A 21,056-nucleotide genomic window follows, 5' to 3' on the forward strand; every position below is an offset into this window, starting at 1 on the left:
CTATTATGTTCGAAGAAGTCTTTTAAAAATCATTTGAAAATTATTTAAAATCCGAGTCCTACTGTGTACAATCCGAGGTGTCCTAAGTAGGTTGACTTATAGAAGGGTTCGTACAGGATTACATGAGTGAATCAAAAATACTGTTACGATTTTTGGAATGATGTCTAAGGATTTGCTGGAAGCTAGGGTGCAGGCGTCAAGATATACTTGAGTCCGTTTGGCATTTGCTTTAGGCTTTTAGGGCTATCTTTTCCAGAATTGCGGGAATATAAACCGTTTTCAAATTGACTTAGATTTACTTGGTGTATGTCTGTACAAAAGGTCAAGGTATACTTAGTTCTTTCCCTAGCTCTTTCATTTCAATTTTTTAGCCCCCAGTTGATGTTATGTCTTCCCATTAATGATGTTTCAGATTTCGATTTTAGATGCCCGTGTCATATTTCTGAGTAGGGTGAGCCTCGGTTAAGTGCCAAGTCCTATTGACAATATCTGATTTTTTTTCAAAGGGGATTCGCAAGCATTTGAATTATCATGAACGGGTGCCCTGAGTTCGAAGGAACAATGGGGCAATGCCGTAGAACAATTCTCTTTTCTTTGCAAGCTTACTGCCTTTACTACTTGTTGGCGATCATGACTGTGTCTAATGGTGAAAGAAGGCCTTTAAGCGAACGACTTATGTCTAGTGGTGAAAGAAAGTCTTTAAGTGAGTTAGTTCGCTTTAGGGAGGGTCAAGTCGAGTACTTTAGAGGTCATGGACGCTTGCGCTAGCCTCCATTCAATAGAGGCAGAGCGATCTTTTGAGTCTTGGCTAAGTGCCTAGGAGTGTGAGTGCTCCTTCTGGCAAGGGTACATGCCCTTATTATTTTTCGATGTGTGCTCATTAATTTTGGCATCTTGGTGACTTGGATTCTTCCTTTGACTTAAATTTTTCTTTCGACTTGGGTTGCAAGCAATTAAATTTCAATAAGGGACTTTTATTTCTTATTCTTGTTTTTCTATAGCCTTTAATATTTTTGCAAATTGGTTGGACCGAATCATGGATTGCCTACGTATCCGCCTTAAATAGATTTAATTTGGAATCAGGTCTTGCGTAGTTCTTAGCCTAGAAAATGGTTTCATAGATGCCGATTTTAAACAAGTATGTTCTGAGGTGGAAACATATTATTTGAAACGGTAGAATAAGTGAAGTTTATTATTATTTAAATCTGCTGCCTTGCCGTAAGCCAAAAAATTTGTTTTATATTTTTGAGTACATGTATTTTCTTTTCATGTGTTTTTTTGGTACGTATACCTGAATACGTGTTGTACCCCTCCAAGTGTTCGTTATTTTTCCGTGCATGTGCGGATAAAATGACGAGCACTTCTGGAAAAAATTTCAGCAAGCAGAGAGATTCGGCGCCCAGGCTTGGGCGCTAAAGATTTCGGCGCCCAGCTCTGGGCGCTGAAAATGGTTTCTGGGAGGATATTTTTTTGGTGCGCTTAATGCTTCTCTATTTTTCTTTTTAGACTAACTTTAGAGGCGCTTTTGCAAAGTTTCTTTTTTATTATTCACATTTTATTATTTTTTTTGCACTTTTCATTTGTTTCCTTTTTTTGTTTGTGACTCAAGACGGCTTGAAAGATGGGTTGAATGAGATAGGAGAATTTGTATAGGTGTTGGTCAAGCACGAGGATTATATCTGCTAGGGCTCACAATTTGCAGCTTCGTGCTAGTGTCACGAGTTTACATCAACCAAGGCCGATGAGTAGCATGGGGACGGCTCAAGGGTATATCAACAGGATGTATCCACACAAGTTATATGGTCATTATGCTAATGGTGGTGTAAGGACAGGTTTGGGCTTTGGAAATAATGGGTATGACGCACGTGTCAATGGCCGTGCGTGGTTTGTGGTTGACAACAAGTTCAGGAACAAGAGTCGAGGTAATGGTTTATTGGTTTATGGCAATGAGAGCATGGATGGGTTAAATGAGCTGGACAGGGACCCCAGAGCGAAGGCGTCTAAGAACATAAGGATTGGAAAGGGTAGACATCGTAGAATTTTATGATTTAGATTGGTTAACTCAATTCTCTTCCTTCGTTTTACTTGTGTAAATTTCGCACTTTGGGAGGTACGGGCTAAGTATTTCATGGCTTGCTCTTTTCGCTCTCCCTTTTCTCTTTCTATTTAAGTATTTCATGGCTTGCTCTTTTCACTTTCTATTTTTCTTCTTTTTGCGTGGGATTTCTCCCCAACATAAATACTTCAATTTTTTTTTTTACTTGGGCTAAAAGGTAGATGGTTGTGGTTTTTGAGTCACGAGGCGAGACTGAGTGAGCCTCGTTTGGTAGGCCTATAGTGGACCTTTAACTTTAGTAGGCCTAGGGTGGACCTTTTAATTGTCTTACTTTGCAAGCGTATTTAGTCGTTTCTTAAAATGTGCAAATAGCGTTGATTCAAAATGTTGTTTTTACCTTATTGAAATTTAACGAAAGAATTACATCGAAAATAATTTTTTGCTTCTTTTCAGATTCTAGTTTGTGGGATTTAATTGGAAGTTGTGATTTAGACTCAAGATTTCATTAATCTTTCTGATTATAACCCGTGTATGAATACAAGGAGGTGGCCTAGACTCAAAATAATGACGTGGGGTAAGCCTATGATACTTGACCAAGCGACTCTCAGACTTAGGCTAATTGGACCATAACTTTCGTTGGTTGACACTTTAGATTTTAACCCTTGGGTGTTCATTTGTCATGCGCCATTTTTGCTTAATGTTGGCAAGGTAGTTAATTGGGGAGATCGAATTTTTATTTTTGCAAGACTAGAATCATTAGTGCGGCTTCTCTCTTAGTGTGTATTGCTTTTACCCTAATGGTAGCCTTATGGCATGCCGATTTGGGTATTTTCATGGTTGGTCATGTTACATTCATGGGAAATCTTTTAGTCCGTACTTAATAGTATTTCAAGGAGTGAGTGACTCGAGAGGACTATGATAGTCGTGACCCAATTGTTAGGTTATGATACATATGACATTACATAGATCATGCGGAAACAACCATTAACCCAGGACAACATATTATTTACACATAATCATATAGCATAATTTAGATGCATACTCTTTGTTGCGTGCCCTCCCTAGCTGCGCCCGAACCGAACAAGAACAAGTCTTTAGGACTCCAAGTGTCGTCCCTCCGTAGATAGTCCACAGTACGTCCGGATCCGCCTTAAGATTGACCAACTAGAATCGCCCTTAAGGTACTAGAAAATTTCGGCACTTTTATGAGCAAGATGTGTGTTTTAATTTTCTCTCAAAAAACTCACTTTTGAATACTTTGAAACTCGTTATAAATTGTGAGCCCTAGCCTCATATTTATAGGGGTATGGAAAGGGAATCGAAATCCTATTCAGATACAAATTAATTAAACCTAGAATCCTACAAGAACTCTAATTTAATTAATTTATCAAATAGAATTAGGAATTTAATCATTAACCGAACTCTGCATGTTTTAGGAAACGTGCACGAACACAAACACTTGCACACACACGCACGGCTGCCACGATGGGCCCCATGCGTGCGCGCGAGCAGCAGCCCACGCAGCGCCCGCGCGCGCTGCGCGTGCTGTGCGCGTTGTGCGCGCTGCGCAGCCTGCTGGGCCTGGCCTTGCGCTGGGCCTGGCGTGGCTGTTTGTGCGGCGCGCTTGGCTTGCTGGGCGATGGCCTGGCTTCGTGCTGGGCCTCGTCCGGCAGGCCTCGTCCGATGCTTATTCGTACGATGCGCTTCCGATTAAATTTTCCGATTCCGGAATTCATTTCCGATACGAACAATATTTAATATTTCCGATTCCGGAATTAATTTCCGTTTCGAACAAATATTTAATATTTCCGTTTCCGGAATTATTTTCCGATTCCGGTAATATTTCCGATTCTGACAATATTTCCGTTTCCGGCAATATTTCCGATTCTGGCAATATTTCCATTTCCGATAATATTTTCCGATACGTACCATGTTTCCGTTTCCGGCAACATCTACGACTTGGATAATATTTATATTTCCGATACGATCCATATTTCCGTTTCCGGCAATATCATCGTTTCCGGAGTATTCATTTCTTGCTTGTGACGATCTTAGCTCCCACTGAAACCAAGATCCGTCGGTTCCGAATATTCATAGATGGAGTATTTAATGCCATTAAATACTTGATCCGTTTACGTACTATTTGTGTGACCCTACGGGTTCAGTCAAGAGTAAGCTGTGGATTAATATCATTAATTCCACTTGAACTGAAGCGGCCTCTAGCTAGGCATTCAGCTCACTTGATCTCACTGAATTATTAACTTGTTAATTAATACTGAACCGCATTTATTAGACTTAACATAGAATGCATACTTGGACCAAGGGCATTATTTCCTTCAGTCTCCCACTTGTCCTTAGGGACAAGTGTGCATTTCCTAATTCCTTTGTCGCTTGATGCTTGCTCTTGAACATAAGGTAAGAGTTGTCATCCTTATTATGTCCAGAGGTGTTCCTCGGTTTCAGAGTTCAACTGATCAAATAAACAGATAATCATAGCCTATGATTCATCCGAGCACGGCCATGCATTTCACAGTTTCTAGCTCTCCGAGTGGCCTTGTACAACTTTTAAGCATCTCATCCCGATTTATGGGAGGACAATCCCAATCTTGCGATCTTGAGATTAGACTTCGTTTGATAGGTGATTACCTGAGCGTTGCCTTTATAGCCTCCTTTTACGGTGCGACGGTTGGTCAACGTCAAAGCAACCAGTTCTCAAACAAGTAATCTCAAATCACTCAGGTATTGAGGATTTAGTGTCTAATAATTTAATGAAATTTACTTATGACAGACTTTCATCTCTTACAGTAAAGTTTCATAGGTCTTGTCCGATACTAGTCTTCCCAAAGTAAGTATCTATGCAAATGATTATGACATTGCCATGTCCACATAGTTCAAGAAACAGAACTACTAGTCATCTTGCATTCTAATCGTCTAACGTTTTCTATGCGTCCAATTTTATAGAAAACTCCGATTAGGGACCATTTTCAACCTTTGACATTCAAGTTCACTTGATAGACATTTCTTAGTCACAGGACTGGTCCTGACAGTCTATCTTGAATATATCGTCAAATTGAAGGGACTCATCATTTAATAAACCATAAATTAAATGGAAAAATGAATTCATTTCATTTATTGTGAATGATTAACCAATAATGTTTTACAAAGATTTAAACTCTAAACCTTTAAAACATTAAACAGAGACATCAAAGCCATTCTCCAATATGCTTGATTCCCATAGCTGCAGTGTGCGAGTTGTGCTTCGCTTGCGGCAGAGGTTTAGTTAATGGATCTGATATGTTGTCATCAGTTCCAATTTTGCTTATCTCGACTTCTTTTCTTTCAACGAACTCTCGTAGAAGGTGAAATCTATGAAGTACATGCTTGACTCTCTGGTGGTGTCTAGGCTCTTTTGCCTGTGCAATAGCCCCGTTATTATCACAATACAGGGCTATTGGTCCTTTAATGGAGGGGACTACACCAAGTTCTCCTATGAACTTCCTTAGCCATATAGCTTCCTTTGCTGTTTCATGTGCAGCAATGTACTCCGCTTCAGTTGTAGAATCCGCAATGGTGCTTTGCTTAGCACTTTTCCAGCTTACTGCTCCTCCGTTGAGGCAGAAGACAAACCCAGACTGTGATCTAAAATCATCTTTGTCGGTTTGGAAACTTGCGTCCGTATAGCCTTTAACAATTAATTCATCATCTCCACCATAGACCAGGAAGTCATCTTTGTGCCTTTTCAGGTACTTCAGAATGTTCTTGTCAGCAGTCCAATGCGCCTCTCCTGGGTCTGACTGGTATCTGCTCGTAGCACTGAGTGCGTACGCAACATCCGGGCGTGTACATATCATAGCATACATTATTGAACCAATCAATGATGCATATGGAATCCCATTCATTCGTCTACGCTCATCAAGTGTTTTTGGGCACTGAGTCTTGCTTAGAGTCATTCCATGAGACATGGGTAGGTAGCCTCGCTTGGAGTCCGCCATCTTGAACCTATCAAGCACCTTATTGATATAAGTGCTTTGACTAAGTCCAATCATCTTTTTAGATCTATCTCTGTAAATCTTGATGCCCAATATGTACTGTGCTTCTCCTAGATCCTTCATCGAAAAACATTTCCCAAGCCAAATCTTGACAGAGTTCAACATAGGAATGTCATTTCCGATAAGCAATATGTCGTCGACATATAATACTAGGAAAGCAATTTTGCTCCCACTGACCTTCTTGTATACACAAGATTCGTCCGCGTTCTTGATGAAACCAAAGTCACTGACTGCTTCATCAAAACGTATATTCCAGCTCCTGGATGCCTGCTTCAATCCGTAGATTGACTTCTTTAGCTTGCATACCTTCTTAGCATTCTTTGGATCCTCAAAACCTTCAGGCTGTGTCATAAACACAGTTTCTGTTAAAACGCCGTTTAAGAAAGCAGTTTTGACATCCATCTGCCATATTTTGTAATCGTAATATGCAGCGATTGCTAACATTATTCGAATAGACTTTAGCATTGCAACTGGTGAAAAGGTTTCATCGTAATCTACACCGTGGACTTGCCTGTAACCTTTTGCGACCAATCTAGCTTTGAAAACTTCAAGTTTCCCATCCTTGTCCTTTTTCAGTTTGAAAACCCATTTGCTTCCAATGGCTTGGTAGCCATCTGGCAAATCGACCAAATCCCATACTTGGTTTTCAGACATGGAGTCTAATTCAGATTGCATGGCTTCTTGCCACTGCTTGGAGCTAGGGCTCGTCATAGCTTGCTTGTAAGTCGCAGGTTCATCACTTTCAAGTAATAGAACGTCATAGCTCTCGTTCGTCAAAATACCTAAGTACCTTTCCGGTTGAGATCTATATCTTTGCGATCTACGCGGGGTAACATTTCTAGATTGACCATGATTCTCACCAGATTCTTCTAAAGATCTCTGAGTTTCATCCTGAATGTCATCTTGAGCATTCTCTAGAGTTTGTTGTTCGACTCGAATTTCTTCGAGGTCTACTTTTCTCCCACTTGTCATTTTGGAAATGTGATCCTTCTCCAAAAAGACACCATCTCGAGCAACAAACACTTTGTTCTCAGATGTATTGTAGAAGTAATACCCCTTTGTTTCCTTTGGATAGCCCACAAGGATACATTTGTCAGATTTTGGATGAAGTTTGTCTGAAATTAATCGTTTGACGTATACTTCACATCCCCAAATCTTAAGAAAAGACACATTTGGAGGCTTTCCAAACCATAATTCGTATGGAGTCTTTTCGACAGCTTTAGACGGAGCTCTATTTATAGTGAGTGCAGCTGTATTTAGTGCATGTCCCCAAAATTCTAATGGAAGTTCGGCCTGACCCATCATTGACCTGACCATGTCTAGCAAGGTTCTGTTCCTCCGTTCCGACACACCGTTCCATTGTGGTGTTCCAGGAGGAGTCAATTCTGATAGAATTCCACATTCTTTCAGATGGTCATCAAATTCATAGCTCAGATATTCACCGCCTCTATCAGACCGCAGTGCCTTAATCTTCTTGCCTAATTGATTCTCTACTTCACTCTGAAATTCCTTGAATTTGTCAAAGGATTCAGACTTATGCTTCATTAGGTAGACATAACCATACCTACTGAAGTCATCAGTGAAAGTGATAAAGTAGCTGAAACCACCTCTAGCATTTGTACTCATTGGTCCACATACATCTGTATGGATTAAACCCAATAGTTCATTTGCTCTTTCTCCAACTTTAGAGAAAGGTTGCTTTGTCATTTTGCCAAGTAAACATGATTCGCATTTACCATAATCCTCTAAGTCAAATGGTTCTAGAATTCCTTCCCTTTGAAGTCTTTCTAAGCGTTTCAAGTTTATATGGCCTAATCGACAATGCCACAGATAGGTGAGATCTGAATCATCCTTTTTGGCCTTTTTGGTATTTATGTTATATACTTGTTTGTCGTGATCTAATAAATAAAGTCCATTGACTAATCTAGCAGATCCATAAAACATCTCTTTAAAATAAAACGAACAACTATTGTCATTTATTAAAAAGGAAAATCCCTTAGCATCTAAGCAAGAAACTGAAATGATGTTTTTAGTAAGACTTGGAACATGGAAACATTCTTCCAGTTCCAAAACTAGCCCGGAGGGCAACGACAAATAGTAAGTTCCTACGGCTAATGCAGCAATCCGTGCTCCATTTCCCACTCGTAGGTCGACTTCACCCTTGCTTAACTTTCTACTTCTTCTTAGTCCCTGTGGATTGGAACATAAGTGTGAGCCACAACCTGTATCTAATACCCAAGAAGTTGAATTAGCAAGTATACAGTCTATAACGAAAATACCTGAAGATGGAACGACTGTTCCGTTCTTCTGATCTTCCTTTAGCTTCAAGCAATCTCTCTTCAAATGCCCCTTCTTCTTGCAGTAGAAGCATTCGGATTCAGAAGTGGGTTGACTGACCTTCCTCTTTGCAGATTTGGCGCCAGTTTGCTTAGTTGGGCTGGCCTTGTTGCCACCTTTCTTAGCATTCCTCTTCTTTCCAGATTTCTTGAACTTGCCCCCACGCACCATAAGCACATCCTGCTTATCACTTTTGAGCGTCTTTTCAGCGGTCTTCAGCATACCGTGAAGCTCAGTGAGCGTTTTGTCCAGACTATTCATACTGTAGTTCAGTTTGAACTGATCATACCCGCTATGAAGAGAATGGAGGATGGTGTCTAAAGCCATTTCCTGAGAAAATTGCTGATCCAGCCGACTCATATTCTCAATGAGTCCAATCATTTTGAGAACATGTGGACTTACGGGCTCGCCTTTCTTAAGCTTGGTCTCAAGAATTTGCCTATGAGTCTCGAATCTTTCGACTCGAGCCAGATCTTGGAACATGTTCTTCAACTCACTGATGATTGTGAAAGCATCTGAGTTGATGAACGTTTTCTGCAGATCCGCACTCATGGTGGCGAGCATTAGACATTTCACATCCTTGTTGGCATCAATCCAACGATTGAGGGCTGCCTGAGTGACCCCGTCGCCTGCAGCTTCGGGCATCGCCTCATCCAGGACATACTCCTTTTCTTCCTGCATAAGAACTATTTGCAAGTTCCTTTGCCAGTCAAGGAAGTTTTTCCCGTTCAACTTCTCCTTTTCGAGAATTGATCGAATGTTGAATGAATTGTTGTTTTCCATATTAAAAACTACAATTGAAAAGAATAAACAAATAAATAACCATTCACAGTTTCTCTTAATAAACTTAAATTCTAGCATACATGCATAATTCAATGTTTATTAAGCATTTTATTCAAATTATGTGTTCCGACAGGTGTGAATAAAATGATTCCAAGATCCTAAAATCATTGAAGAACTAAGCACAGTTTGTCGACTTAATCCTAGAACATCTTAGGTAAGCAAAAGCCTTTTGCTAATAGTCTAGAAACTATTCTTGGTTGATAGGTACGTCTAAGAACTTATTAGGTAAACCTATCGAATTTGCCACGACATAAAAGGACTCCTTACTTATATCGTTGAGTTTCACCAAAACTAACATGTACTCACAATTATTTGTGTACCTTGCCCCTTTAGGACCAATAAGTAATACCTCGCTGAGCGAAAACTATTACTAGATTGATGTAAAGGATATCCAAGCAAGTGTATATTTTGGCATGGCACCTTTTAACTCAATTTTTAAGTTTGGAACTTAAGGCTCTTACTATGTTGGTTAGATTTTAAGTGAACTAAAATCCTTAATCATGCAACATAATCAAGCTTTTGATCTCATGCATTTTAAGACATATTTAAAACAATAAATAACTTAAAACATGCATAAGATAAATGTGATCTAGTATGGCCCGACTTCATCTTGAAGCTTTGACTTCAAAGTCCGTCTTGAAAATCTCCGTGGGAGGCACCATTTTCTTCAAATAGGATAAGCTATAACTAATTACAACTATTTGATGGTTCGCAGACCATATTTGAATTGAAAAATAACTTTGGTACTTTAGACCAATTACATTCAAATTAATGGTACGCAGACCATATTTTCTATCCTATTTGGGCCATACTAGTCACTTCATAACCTGCAAAACAGTACATATACAATATATACCATTCACCCATTCATTATCATGAATGGCCCACATAGCTGGTTAGTAAAACACATTATGCATCACGTAAACATTTGCAGCAATTAATCAAGGGCACCAATAATCTACCAATTATTCAGTCCTTATTAATTCTAATCAAGTTGTTTTAACCTTAAGGATTTGTAGACCTAATCAAGAGTTTATGACTAAAAAGCGCTCCCACTTAAACCAATAAATTCATATGCTTTACCAATTTTAAACATAAAAATGTATTTCTAGTCTAACCGGAAACATACAAATTTAATTAAAATTTAAAGCTCATATAAATTTATAATTGAATCCAAAAAGTTTAATTTAATTTCAGTCGTTATTTAAATTAATTCATGATTTTAATTTTAGTAAAATAATTAGTATAAATAACATTTATTATAATTACAATATTCAAAATTAAAATCCAAGAAAATAATTTAAATTATTAATTTTAAAATTAATTAAAATTACGTGAACTGAAATTTTCAAATTAAACATTCAAAACGATCTTTAATCGTAACGCAAACACCCTACGCGTTGCACGCCCATGGGCCGCACGCACACAGCCATTGCTGGCCATGTGCGCGCAGCCCATGCGCTCGTCGCATAGCTGCTGCATCCCCATCGCAAGCCTCCGCACGCATTGGTGCTCGCTGCGCGCGCCAGCGTTCATCGCACGCGAGCTATCGCTCGCAGTGCGCGCGCGACATCGCTCGCTGGGCGCGCGAGCCATCGCTCGCTGGGCGCGCGACATCGCTCGCTGGGCGGGCGACATCGCTCGCTGTGCGCGCGAGCAATGCTCGGCGCAGCGCTCGTGGCACGCGAGCTTGCGCTCGCTGCGCGCGAGGCTGCGCGCTCTTGTGCGAGGCAGCGTGCGTTGTGGCGCAGCTCGCTTGCTGCCCACACGCGACTGCCTTGGCTCGCCCTTCGCCCATGCCCATTCGTCCATTGCTCGTGGCACACGACACAAGGCAGGGCTGCTGCCTTGTGCTCGTGCACTACGCCCTTGCTCATTGCATTCGTGCCGCACGGGCGACGAGCTCCCTTGCTCGTCGTCGCATGCCCGCATTATACAACACCCCTTAAGGGTAACACGAAGCGTCCATTGCTTCGTGCGTGCAAGTTTTATGAACGAATCGCATAAAAATTTAAAATTTATATTTAAAATTAATGACAAATTAATAAATAATATTAATTTCATAATTTTAGGGCGAAAAAATCGAAAATTTATTATCCAATTGATTTCCGATTGTTATGGATTCAAGTCTAGGTCATAAAAATTTAAAATTTATCATAAATTTACAATTTTTATGGTGGTTTTTAATCATAGGTTTCTAATTAAATTACAATTAATTATGAAAATCAAATTAATTCTAAATTATTCTAATTTTCAACAAATTAATCATAATTACAAATTAGATTGCATAATTAACAAGACTAGGCATTCAAACTTGTTAAACATATGCAGTAGGTCAATCAAAAATTCAAGATTTATCAACAAGAATCGCAAATATTTAATTTAACATCTTAAATTTACGAAATTTTGCATTCGAAAAACTAAAACCTTCGAAAAGACATAGTTAGGCTTCGAATTTGAGAATTCTGGGTTCGGCAGAAAAATACTATTTTTGTCAAAATTTTAGAATGCCTTTTACATGCGGAATTGACACAAAAATCACTCAATTCGGATGAGTAACGAAGAAACTGCCGAAAAACTGCGTACGTATAATTAAATAAACGCAATTTGCAATTAATTAACAATTACGAAAATTAATCACCCCTTTTAATTCTTGCAAATTTGTAATATTTAACCATGTTCATGCAATTTAGATTATGAAAATAACAAGGGGCTCGTGATACCACTGTTAGGTTATGATACATATGACATTACATAGATCATGCGGAAACAACCATTAACCCAGGACAACATATTATTTACACATAATCATATAGCATAATTTAGATGCATACTCTTTGTTGCGTGCCCTCCCTAGCTGCGCCCGAACCGAACAAGAACAAGTCTTTAGGACTCCAAGTGTCGTCCCTCCGTAGATAGTCCACAGTACGTCCGGATCCGCCTTAAGATTGACCAACTAGAATCGCCCTTAAGGTACTAGAAAATTTCGGCACTTTTATGAGCAAGATGTGTGTTTTAATTTTCTCTCAAAAAACTCACTTTTGAATACTTTGAAACTCGTTATAAATTGTGAGCCCTAGCCTCATATTTATAGGGGTATGGAAAGGGAATCGAAATCCTATTCAGATACAAATTAATTAACGGTTTTTTCATGAAATGCCCCTAAGGTTTAACGAAATGCACCAAATACACCTGCGTGTTTCAAATTACATATTATACCCCTATTTAAACTTATTGTGCACCAAATACCCTTCTTACTAACGGAAGTCTAACGACGTTAGTCATTAGTGCTAATTAACTTATTTAACCCCCTAATTAAACCTAATCGAACATGATTATTTATGGAAATTAGAATGACATTGAAGCTGATAGCTCTATCCTCTGATCCTCTCTTATTTCCCAGGAGAGGCGGCCGCACAACCACTCTGATAGCTCTATCCACCACCAAGCCCACAGACACACCACCATTGAAGCTGCACCACCTCCATCACAAAAATCCGCACCGGCTCCACCGTCAAAGTGCACAGCACCACCTCCATCATCAAATTCCCGCACCGCCGGCCTCCAACCTCAAAGCGCACACCGCCTCCAGCACTACAACTCCTTCTCTCTCTCCCAAGTCCGAATGAAGTCCCACATCCACCACCAAAACCACCAACGACTACCCCAATAACGAGAATTACTCTATCCTCTCCATTCCCCCATCCTTGCTCTCCTCTCATCCTCTTCTCTCTCCTCTTCAATTCGCAACTCAAACTCCCAAATTTTCGATTAAATTCATGCAACCCCAACTCCATTGAAGAAGCAACGAAGCTTAAAAATCGTTTTCAGAAACCCAACTCCATTGAAGAAGCAACGAAGCTCTCGATTAAATTCATATTTTCGAACCCAGAATTTTCCTCTTTTCCTCTCCCCTTCCCTGATTTTCGAACCCAGAAGTTACATTAATCGGATCAAAACATAAAGAAATCAATTCTGAATTTAGGGTTTGGCAAATCAAATTGGGGATTTTAGCACGAATTGTGGAGCTAATTGATGAGATAATTGAGTGAAGTAGAAGCATTATTGCTCGATTAATTTTATCACAAGTTTGATTTAAATTGGGCAAATTTCGAACCCAGATTTTCGAGAAGTTTGATTGAATTTTGAGTGAGCTTTTTTGTGGTTGCTAAATCTTTAGGTTTGTTATGTATTAATCAGGTTTATTTGGAAGTTAATTGTTAATAATTAAGATAAATAGGTAAATTAGCACTAATGACTAACGGCGTTAGACTTCCGTTAGTAAGAAGGGTATTTGGTGCACAATAAGTTTAAATAGGGGTATAATATGTAATTTGAAACACGCGGGTGTATTTGATGCATTTCGTTAAACCTCAAGGGTATTTCATGAAAAAACCGATTAATTAAACCTAGAATCCTACAAGAACTCTAATTTAATTAATTTATCAAATAGAATTAGGAATTTAATCATTAACCGAACTCTGCATGTTTTAGGAAACGTGCACGAACACAAACACTTGCACACACACGCACGGCTGCCACGATGGGCCCCATGCGTGCGCGCGAGCAGCAGCCCACGCAGCGCCCGCGCGAGCAGCAGCCCACGCAGCGCCCGCGCGCGCTGCGCGCTGCGCGTGCTGTGCGCGTTGTGCGCGCTGCGCAGCCTGCTGGGCCTGGCCTTGCGCTGGGCCTGGCGTGGCTGTTTGTGCGGCGCGCTTGGCTTGCTGGGCGATGGCCTGGCTTCGTGCTGGGCCTCGTCCGGCAGGCCTCGTCCGATGCTTATTCGTACGATGCGCTTCCGATTAAATTTTCCGATTCCGGAATTCATTTCCGATACGAACAATATTTAATATTTCCGATTCCGGAATTAATTTCCGTTTCGAACAAATATTTAATATTTCCGTTTCCGAAATTATTTTCCGATTCCGGTAATATTTCCGATTCTGACAATATTTCCGTTTCCGGCAATATTTCCGATTCTGGCAATATTTCCATTTCCGATAATATTTTCCGATACGTACCATGTTTCCGTTTCCGGCAACATCTACGACTTGGATAATATTTATATTTCCGATACGATCCATATTTCCGTTTCCGGCAATATCATCGTTTCCGGAGTATTCATTTCTTGCCTGTGACGATCTTAGCTCCCACTGAAACCAAGATCCGTCGGTTCCGAATATTCATAGATGGAGTATTTAATGCCATTAAATACTTGATCCGTTTACGTACTATTTGTGTGACCCTACGGGTTCAGTCAAGAGTAAGCTGTGGATTAATATCATTAATTCCACTTGAACTGAAGCGGCCTCTAGCTAGGCATTCAGCTCACTTGATCTCACTGAATTATTAACTTGTTAATTAATACTGAACCGCATTTATTAGACTTAACATAGAATGCATACTTGGACCAAGGGCATTATTTCCTTCACCAATGTGATCATAAGCCTTGAGGCCATTAATTTTTTTGCTAATGGTATTGACACCTTAGGTTCACTTTGGGGGTTGTGCGACTATGGGGGAATGATTTCCAGAATGTGACTGTTTCCATTTTGCAAATACATAACATATTTTTATGGGTGAGAGAGAGTATTGAGGCCGTTGATTCTTAGCAAGGGATGACGATTACATATGGGTGCTTATTGATTTAAATGTTAGGAGATGAGACTCAATATGGTTTAACCTTTTAACTTGCAGAACGACACCAAGCATTAGGACTGATTCTATGGATAAGACAACTAAGACTTAGGATTTAGATTGTACTTCGGCATAACCTAGTCTAGACTCGGATTTATTGAACATTATTTTTCCTTGAAGACTCCATTTGAACATTATTTTTTGAATACTTTTCCCATGTGACATTCAAGGTCGTTTAATTAGCATGCTCGGTTTTGGTGCCGGGCATTGTCGTCATAGGAAGCCTAACAACGACACAAAGAGTTATTTTATTTTTTTACAAGTCGCTTTTAGAATCGAGTGCCTTTTCATACGCTCTCGCAGCAAAAAAAATTCGAAAAGTTTTTTTTTGCTACGTATATTTTTCATTCGCTGGCACCGAGGCTGATGTGCCTGACCAAAAGGCTAGGCAACAACTTCAGCGCCCAGCAGTGGGCGTGAGAAATATTGGCGCCCAGCCTGGGGCGTTGAAAATGCGTCCCTGGGTGGTTCTCGTTTTCTGTTTGCGTATACTTTTGTTTTTGCGACTTTAATTTTGCGTGCTTGCCTTATAACGTCCTGTACGCGTTGTGCAGCGTTTGTGGGATTCGTTACAGGCCATCCCGAGCGTCGTTTATTTTTGTGGCGATCGTTCGGGTTTGTGGAACACGTATTTTGGTATAACTCTTTGGCCAATTGGTTTATGAATGTTTGGGTAGTTTTTTTTCTTAAGGTCGTTGGTTTTCTAACATTGTTTGTCTAGCATTATTCGTACGCACAATCATAACATAGTCACATAGTTCGCTACACATAACTACATTACAAACATGGATATGAAAATTAAATATGTCACGTAGTTTATGATAGGCTTCTATGGGTAGTTATTTGCGCCTGGCTTGGTACCGCTTCTATCGTAGATCCAACACATGCCCCGGTCGAGGTAGTGTCTTCAACAGACGAATTTCGCTCAAGAGGCCAACCCGCAAGTGCAAGCCAAGAGGGCATGCAGGCGAGAGGGACCTAATGAGCGAGCGATTGGGTTCGGGATAGGTGTACTACCTGCACAAGTACCGAGTGGGCAACATGCGCGGCGTATGCACCCCCCTATTGGCGGAAAAAGGTATCCTTAGTCCCAACTCCCGAGGGAGCCGAGATTCGTTATGCGGTTCTGCCCGTTCACATTATTATGCTGATTTTCAGGTTGTCCCAACTTGATGGGGAAATAAACGCGGGGTAGGATCGTTTCACCCTTCGGCTATTTTGATTACCTACAAGCACGAGTATTTCCTTCACTATCCCCAGTGGAGTCGCCACTGTGGGGGGGTCGAAAAAGCACAAGGCTAATGCGTGACCTCGTCCCTCATGGGTGTGACGATTCTTTTTTATTCAATCAAGTGTAATTGGATTTCCTGTGAGTTTACACCCAATTGACTAGTAATATAGGAGTCGTCATTCAGTTTTTAACGACAATGAGAAAAACTGACAAAACCCGATTATCGTGACATAAAGGGAGTGCAATTATGTTTGACCACGAAGGCCGTAGGTTCCCTTATGATCCCTGGTGTGGGGATCTCTCAACATACACCCGCAAGGTAGAGATTGAGGGTTCGGGGGACTGTAACTACCGAGAGTGAGTACTTCGCTCGTCCATAACTCCAGAGGCAGGATATCCTTACTAGCTCAGCATAAATAATTGAAGGGACATGCGTTAACTATTAAACTAATCTGAGTTGAATTTAGCAATATGCAACATATAATACTAGATCGATCGTGATTATCTGATTTAAATAGTATTCAGGGACCTAGCATGATAATCTAATTTCCCAAAAATATTATATTTGTTAGGCGTGGTAGAACAATCAGATTTAGTTAGTTTAACAGTTCATAAAAAGGGCGAGGAAAGCAATTAAATCATCGAGAAGGGGCACATTACGACGCACCCTTGAGAGGTGCGTCAAGGTTCTCAGAAAACTAACCACTTTGACTTTGCTATTTCTCCTTTTTATTTAACGAATCTCAATTATGGGACAGGATACGTTCTGTTCGATTTATGGATCGATTGCGACAGAACGCGTGAACAATTTCACAGCGTGAGGCTTAGGCTAAGGGTTGGAGTCAATACTCAGAATATGAATTTTGTGTTGTGTGTCCCTTTCACATCGAATTTGGGGCTGTATTTATAGGGAAGAGTTCGTGGAAAGATAGAATTGCAGAGTTCTAATCCACAAAGAATTAGGGAAAAACACGTACCCAGGTATTTTCAGCGCCCAGTGCTGGGCGTCAAAGATTTCGGCGCCCAGCTCTGGGCGTTGAAAATAGGATCCAGGCAATTTCAGCGCCCAGGGATGGGCGTTGAAATTGCTGTTTGGGCCGTTTCTTTGTCAGATTCGGATTCCTAGAATCCGAAGTATTTGAGATTTAATCGAGTCTTCTAGTGCGTATCAACTTTATGACGGAATGCGTCTGGGCCCGTTACGAACTCTACGCTCGTTAGGATTTTAATTAATACGTAACTCTTATTTCCGAATCATATTAGGAATAGGATTCTTGAAGTTTTCTATCTCATTTAGGATTTATGTTAGAGTGCAACACCTAATTCTGACAGGTTTCTATCTTTTATGACTTGCCACTTTTAGAAGCTACCCTTTACGGCAGTTACTATTTTTAGCAGGTTTCCATAAATAGCAGGTTTCGGGTAAAATAAAAAGGGGTAATGAGATTCGTTATTTTATAGGAGATGCGTTGTCAAGTGGAGATTTACGTTTTCATCATCGAACCTTTCCCTTTCGGGAATGGGGACAAAAGTAGGTGTCTACAGCAGGTTTCCATAAATAGCAGATAACATACAAAATGGTGAAATGAAAGGAGGAATTGAGATTCGTTATTTTATAGGAGATGCGTTGTCAAGTGGAGATTTATGCTTTCATCATCGAACCTTCCCTTTCGGGAATGGGGACAAAAGTAGGTGTCTACAAGGTGGGCTGCGGATTTACCGGCGTTCATATTATATATGCTTCCTCACGATCTAATTTCTGCTCGATAGTTAACTTTATTATTTTGAAATTATTATTTCTGGAAAAGCCTTTCCGGTTAGGAGTTTTCTTAATCTTCCAGTTACCCTTTGTGGAAGTATAATGTGACTTAGTAAGCTTATTGTTTCCTTTGTGTGTTGTTATCTCATGATGTGATCTTGTTCTTCTTTGAAATCATGTTTATCACTGTTGTCTTAATATGTTGTACTTTTCTTGTATGTTATCTGCTTATATGGTCATCTATGCTTTACTTCTATGCTTAGTTATTTGATTCTATAGTTCCGGGAGAACGGCTAGTTACTCCCCACTGACTGTGGAACCCTAAATGTTATTTGCATGTGAAGAATAGTCCCAGTAGTGGTTCGGGCTGAGAGCAGAGAGTTTAGACTGTTGTCTTAATAATTTAATTATTCTAGGACTTTAAACCTTGCATAGTGGGATTTACTGGTTTGAGGTGTTTTGCCTCCTTAGAGGTTTAATACTTTATTTGGGGTTTGTCATCAAATTACTATTTACATTATTTCTCTTTTCCTTCTATTTAAGTTCATATTGACCTTTAGAGTAACATTTACCGTTTCGACGTTATTTCCGCTAACGTCTCTTCTTTAGTTTTTAGACGGGTGTTACATATAATCTAGAGGTTAAGGTTGAAGGTTTGAACGTAGAATTGGGGATTTTTGAGAATAATTGTGATTGTTAATGTGATTAAATTGATTAAATAATATTTGATTCCATGTCTAGTTAGTTTAGGATTTGTTAACCTAAATTGCTAGAATGTTGGAGTGTTTAGCTTTGAAATGGCATAAAAGTAGGATTCGTGACTTGCATTACTTTGCCTTGTTCGTTCTTGAATTCCTTTCAAGTCTTGATTGTAGAGAAAGCTAGATTAGGATTAGTTGAGAAGCGCTTGAGACCGAAAGGTATTTGAAGCCATATAGTGGTCATTGCATTCATTCAATTAGTCGTTGCATGTCATAAGTATTTAGGATCTTCGGAACTCCCAATTCAAAATCTATTGCTAATTCCCAAAATCTCTAGAGTTTCTTTACTTGTGCATATTTCCTATATTTTGATTTCAATAGCTTTTATACATACATACATACAGACATTTTCCGTTTGAACTAGCTTGTGAATACAATTAGCTTGAAAATCAAAGCATCCATTCTCTTGGGACGATCCCTACGCTTGCCACTCTAGTCAATATAGTTGGTTCGTTTAGGAGTTTATAAATTTTGTTTGATTAAGGGATGTTCGTCAACGACGCGAAAATCGCTTGTCAACAACAATGCTACGAAAGTGGAGAAAATGAAAGGTGAAATATCGGTTGTCAAGAAGCTAAATGAGGACTTTGCGCAACAAAATCAAGTTCTTAACACCAAGTTTGAAGAAACAACACAATCATTTACAATGATTGCTTCTTTTTTGGGAAAAATTTCGAAGGAAGTACGCAAAGGGAATATTTTATCGGAACTTTTAGATGGTGCGGAATCAGCAATACATATGGTTAGTTATTTCTGGAAATTATTCTGATTGGGCATCATTTCTAATCGAGGGAAACTAGGTCGTTACTAGCTTTCCTAAATCAAACCAATTACCTAAACTAACCACTAAACACAAGTAAAGTGGTAAGTAAGGGTCCAAATCCACAAGGACTAAGGTACACTAGTTAATGCTAATTAATCGATAAGCTAGGTCGGAACGGGGTTTTAGAAAATCACTAATCGACTAAAACTAATTAAACTAAACTAACTATAAAAGGTAAACTATATTAGGGAATGGGGTCAAACAGCAACAAATCATGGATTGAATATACGAGGATTGCAAATATGGGACGAAACATAAACACTACATGGATAAACGTTGAAATCATAATTAGTTCCAACCACCCCCCGGTGCGCGAAAAATTTCCCTAAGCAAGAATTAATGAACTCCCGCTCTACTCTATCATACCCGGGGTAAATCAATATCCCAATTCAACCAAATAGTCAAGTTTAGGTCTTTAATCCCTTTCCAACACAACTAGATTACTTCAAGTAATCATGGAACACTTAATTGATCAAGTTAAATGCAACATGTATTGGAAATGCTCAAACATGTAATAGTTTAATCATGAATAATCCTAAAATCCAATCACAAATGCCCAAACCAATCAATGTTGGGTTTTCACCCAAACCCTAATCAATACACTACTCCAAAATCATAAAAATTAGAAATTTAAAGAAATTAACAACTAAAAACATGACACTACTACAAAAAATGGCTAAGAAACCGAGTAAAATAAGCCTAAGAGACCGTAATTTTCACGGTGCCTAGGTGATAGGTCTCTTAGCATTAGAAACCGCATTTTTGCTCCAGTTTCCTAGATATAACAAAGTAATCGTGTATGAGAAAACAACAATCTCTTTGGTGGAATCTAATGCGGTATTCTACAGAGCCTAAGAAACCGTTATTTTTGGAAGTTCGGTATCTTTGAAAGTACATAAGGGACTTGATATTTATGATATCCGGTTTTCTTGCCTCTTCGATTAAAAAAAATGTATCATATTCAACAATAATATTGGGATATTATATTCTTACTATATGTTCGTCTCCAAAGTGCATTGAAATCAACAAACATAAGAAAAGCATTTACGACAAAAATTTAATGAAATTCATATATGAAATAAAATTTTATAAAATCATCTACATATATACACAACTACACAGCCAAGTAAATACATTTATCAATGATAATCAATAAAAATGAAATACTCTTTTCAACCCTCAAAGCTACAAATGTAAACAGCAAGAAGCCGAGAACTCGATCATCATTGTTTTGACGAAATTTTTGAGGCTTTCTGAATAAAACACCTGATAAATAAAAAACAATAAACATATTTGAGAGTCCCTTCCAGAAAAATCCAATAATTACAAAAGAAATAAAATAAAATAAAATAATGAAATACTTACCAGATTTGGGTTAGTATCTATCTAATTGAAGGAGATAACTCCCAATAACTTGATGAAAAGGGCTAGAAAACCGACAAGTTATTAATGAAATTGTAACACCCCGACTTCTAAACACCATTAATTAGGTTAATTATC

Source organism: Spinacia oleracea, chromosome 4, assembly GCF_020520425.1.
Source record: "Spinacia oleracea cultivar Varoflay chromosome 4, BTI_SOV_V1, whole genome shotgun sequence".
NCBI lineage: Eukaryota > Viridiplantae > Streptophyta > Magnoliopsida > Caryophyllales > Amaranthaceae > Spinacia > Spinacia oleracea.